The sequence below is a fragment of the Mustelus asterias genome, chromosome 18 (assembly GCF_964213995.1).
Source record: "Mustelus asterias chromosome 18, sMusAst1.hap1.1, whole genome shotgun sequence".
NCBI classification, from domain to species: Eukaryota; Metazoa; Chordata; class Chondrichthyes; order Carcharhiniformes; family Triakidae; genus Mustelus; species Mustelus asterias.
The window spans coordinates 12,506,840-12,511,739 of record NC_135818.1 but is presented as its reverse complement, the minus strand read 5'-3'; the positions used below and the strand labels follow the sequence as shown (position 1 = coordinate 12,511,739).

Here is a 4,900-nt window from a genome sequence, read left to right as displayed (position 1 = left end):
CTTGCCTGAATGCGAAACAAAAGTAGAAGAATCTACAAAGACTGACTTTCTCGACCAATAAATAATTGATCGAGTGAATCAGCGGCACAGTGGTACAGTGGTTAGCACTGCTGCCTCACAACGCTGGGGACCCTGGTTTGATTCCTGGCTTGGGTCACTGTCGGCATGGGTTTCCTCTGGGTGCTCCGGTTTCCTCCCACAATCTAAAGAAGTGCGGATTAGCTAACTTGACCCTAGCGTCATTGGGATTAGCAGGGTAAATATGCGGGATTACAGGAATAGGGCCTGGGTGAGATTGTGGTCAGTGCCACCTTCTGCACTGTAGGGGTTCTACGATTTATAATTAGTCAGCTTCTTTTCCTATTGGGCAATTCAGAATGACTAGGAAGGGGCAAGGTTTTATTCTGGATTTTTCATCTATCGCTAACTACCACAAGGATTTTTATTCTTGTTTCATGAGTGTACTGGACTCCTTGATCAATCATTGGTTAGCTAATGTATTGAGAGAAATACCTTAATTCAGATGTAATTACTGGGGCAGCATGGTGGCACAGTGGTTAGAACTGTTACCTCACAGCTCCAGGGACCTGGGTTCGATTCCCAACTTGGGTCACGGTCTGTGTGGAGTTGCACATTCTCCCTATGTCTGCGTGGGTTTCCCCCGGGTGCTCTGGCTTACTCCGACAGTCCAAAGATGTGCAGGTTAGGTGCATTGGCTGTGTTAAATAGCCCTGTAGTCCCAGGATGCGTAGGTTAGAGGGTTTAGCGGGGTAAATATATGGAGTTACGGGGATAAGGCCTAGGTGGGATTGTTGTTGGTGCAGACTTGATGGGCCGAATGGCCTCCTTCTGCACTGTAGGGATTCTATGATTCTATGTAGCGAAGTACTCTTTGAAAAACATTGGTGAAAGAAATATCGAACATCAAATTGCAATTCTCAAGACTTATTTTGTAATATTAGATGAATTGGAAAGATCATAAATCTATATTCAGTAGCTGTGTTTACTTTCTACAGCATCAAAGTTTAACAAGAGACTAGGGAAAATTATATATATGGCGAATTGAAAATGCAGTCATAAGACCATAAGACATAGGAGCAGAAATAGGCCACTCGGCCCGTCGAATCTGCTCTGCCATTCAATCATGGCTGATTTTTTTCTCAACCACATCCTCCTGCCTTTTCCCCATAACCCCTGATCCCCTTATCAATCAAGAACCTATCTATCTCTGTCTTAAAGACACTCAATGACCTGACCTCCACAACCTTCTGCGGCAAAGAGTTCCACAGATTCACCACTCTCTGGCTGGAGAAGTTCCTCCTCATCTCTGTTTTAAAGGATCGTCCTTTTAGCCTGAGGTTGTGCCCCCTGGTTCTAGTTTTTCCTGCGAGTGGAAACATCCTCTCCACGTCCAATCTATCCAGGCCTCGCAGTATCCTGTAAGTTTCAATAAGATCCCCCCTCATCCTTCTAAACTCCAACAAGTACAGACCCAGTTCCTCATACGACAAGCTCTTCATTCCAGGGATCATTCTTGGACCCTTTCCAAGGCCCGCACATCCTTCCTTAGATATAGGGTCCAAAACTGCTCACAATACTTCAAATGGGGTCTGACCAGAGCCTTATACAGCATCAGAAGTACATCTGGAATCTTCAAATTGATGGTCTTTAGTTTCTTAGACCTCAGCAGGAAGTTCTAGGATTTTGACTGTGAAAGAATGGCAATATATTTCCAAGTCAGGATGGTGTGTGGCTTGGAAGTGAACTTCCAGGTGCTGGTGTTCCCATGTACCTGCTGCACTTATCCTTCTAGATGGTAGTGGTCAATGGTTTGGAAGCTGCTGCTTAAGGAGCCTTTGTGAGTTCCTGCAGTAGCATTTGTCCATGACACTAAAATAGGAGTGACCACCACTCAGTCCTTGTAGAGATGAAATTCCATCTTCACATTGAGATGCCCCCCATCATATTGTGTGGTACCACAACCATGCGTATTGTACATAGTACACAGTGCTGCCACTGTGCCTTGGTGGTGGAGGAATTGAATGTTTGTGGAAGTTACCAATCAAACGAGCTGCTTTGTCCTGGATGATGTAAAGCTTCTTGAGTGTTGTTGGAGCTGCACCCACCCAGGCAAGTGGAGAGTATGAACTCACACTCCTGACTTGTGCTTTGTAGATGATGAATAGGCTTTGGAAAGTCAAGAGGTGAGTTACTTGCCACAGGAGTTTTAGCCTCTTACCTGCTCTTTTTCCTCAGTATTTATAGGGCTAAACCAGTTCAGTTTCTGGTCAATAGTAACCCCCAGGATGTTGATAGCAATGGGGATACCATTGAATGTCAAGGGGTGATGGTTAGATTCCCTCTTGTTGGAGATGGTCATTGCTTGGCATTTGTGTCGTGAAATGTTCTTTGCCACTTGTCAGCTCAAGCCTGGATCTTGTCTAGGTCTTAATGCAATTGGACATGGACCATTGCTGATAGCCCACAGCACCTCATAGATGCCAGTCTTGAATTGCTAGATCTGTTCAAAATCCCATTTAGCATGGTTGTGGTGCCTCACAATACATTGGAGGATATCTCAATGTGAAGATGGGATTTCATCTCTACAAGGACTGAGTGGTGGTCACTCCTACTGTTAGAGTCATGGACAAATGCTTCTGTGGCAGGCAGGGTTGGTGAGGATGATGTTAAGTATGTTCTTCCGCTTGTTGATTCCCTCATCACATGATGCAGTCCCAGTTTAGCAGCTAAGTCCTTTAGCACCCAGCCAGTGCGGCTTGTGGCGGTGCGACTGAGCCACTCTTGGTGATGGACATTGAAGTCCCCCACTCAGAGTACATTCTGTGCCCTTGCCACCCTCAGCTCTTCCTCCAAGTGGTGTTCAACTTGGAGTACAAGAGTAGGTGGGGAAGGATGTCAACTCGTCCTCCTGTCCCTCCAATCTCTCATTCCTGCAGCAGCCAGTGCTGTTCTACCTGGCCTTATCCCTGCCTCCCATTCCTCCTGTAGACCAATGGGAACCCCTAGCAAAATGCCGATGACCAAGTAATCCCTTTCTCCTGGTGACTCCTGTAAGGTCCAGTAGGATCAAATAGCACAAGTACATTTTCAGTCCTTGATGAATTTCTGGAATAAACGTTGATAAGAGTGTTGGAGAACTCTTGATAAAGCATCTCAGAAAGTCTCCCCATGTGTTCCAAAAGACCCCTTTTGTTCCTCGCAGGCAATGAACAGTGAAAGGTGACATACTTTTCAGTTGCACTTAGAATCCTCCACAACAATTTGTTTAATCCTAATTGGCTGGTCACTGTTAGGAGAGGGTGTTCGATCAAACTCTATCCATCAAAATGCCTCCTTAATGAGTACAAGCAGCCAATTTAAGTGGCAATCAGCCCCCCTTAATAACCCTCTGGGTGCTGTTCCTAGCATAACTCCTTTACCAAGACATAGCTTGTGCATAACACAGGCTAAAACCCCATCTCAACCAACACAGAAGTACTAAAAGCATCTGGAAGAAATCGCCCGCTTCCTGTTCACATGAAGCAAGATCTGGAAAATATTCAGGCTTGGGTTGATCAGTGGGAAGTAACAGTTGCAATGTACAAGTGTCAGACAATGACCACTTCTAACAAAAACGGAAGCTAAGTACATGATGAAGAAAGGAATAGGTATGTTGAGAGGGTGAGAAGAAGCAAATAGGGTGAAAATTTGAGTGGAATATAGGTTGGTTGGGCCGAATGGCCTGTTTCCAGCTTCTGCATCAGAGAGAATCATAGAATCCCTACAGTGCAGAAAGAGACCATTCAGCCCATTGAGCCTGCACTACCCACAATCCCACCCAGGCCCCACTCCCGCAACCCCACATATTTACCCTGCTAATCCCCTGACACTCGGGGTCAATTTAGCATGGCCAATCAACCTAACCCGCACATCTTTGGATTGTGGGAGGAAACCGGAGCACCCGGAGGAAACCCACACAGACAGGGGGAGAACGTGCAAACTCCACACAGACAGTGACCCAAGGCCGGAACTGAACCAGGGTCCCTGGCACTGTGAGGCAGCAGTGTAACCACTGTGCCATCATACCACCCCGATTCTAGCCATCTGTCAATGATATCTAATACATTATCACCACCACTATCAACATAAAAGGATCAAGCATGAGAGGGCACAGATTGAAGATGATTTGCAAAAGGTGGTTGGGGTCTGGAATGTACTGCCTGGAAGTGTGGTGGAAGGAGGTTCAATCAAGTAATCAGATGATTACTTGAATAGGAACAATGTGCAGGGTAACAGGGGAATGGCACTCAGTCATGATGCTTGTTTGGAGCACCGGTGTAGACATGATGGGCCAAATGGCCTCTATCTGTGCCCTAATAATTCTGTCATCCTGTAATGATTCAAGAGGATGTCTCACCACCATCTTCTCATGTGTATAAAGAATGAGCAGCCTTGCCAGTGATGCCCAAACCCTCAGAATGATTTAGTCTAAAAGACATGGGGGGGCGGGGGGGGGGCGATCTTACAATTGCGCCCTGCTGACCGATGGGCGGGGCTAGCCAGTGGGATCGCAAGAGAGCAGAGTCTCAGAGCACAAAAATCTGCACATGCGCAATTGTGCCCTCTGCTGCTATCAGCCAGCGTTCAGGTGAATTAGGCCCCGACCACTCCCTCTGCTGGTGAGAAATTGGTTTGTCAAAACTTTTTTTGCCTCAGTCACATAAGATTCAATTTTTAAGTTGCCCAAAAAAACGGTGCGAATTTCTCCCGTTTTCACGCTTATTCAGCACTTAGAACCTTTTTGGTAAGATAGACCATGGCCTTTCTCTGAAAGCTTATCCTTGCCTTGACTTTCCTGAGCCTAGCCTTGCAAATTATTCTCTGGCTCAGGCATTGTATG

General features: G+C 46.2%; 1 long non-coding RNA gene across 1 annotated transcript in view; it reads left to right on the top strand.

Annotated features, from left to right (window-relative positions):
• LOC144506965 (uncharacterized) overlaps positions 1–4,900 on the top strand; it is a 521,793-nt gene that overhangs the window by 455,468 nt on the left and 61,425 nt on the right. The window lies entirely within an intron of this gene.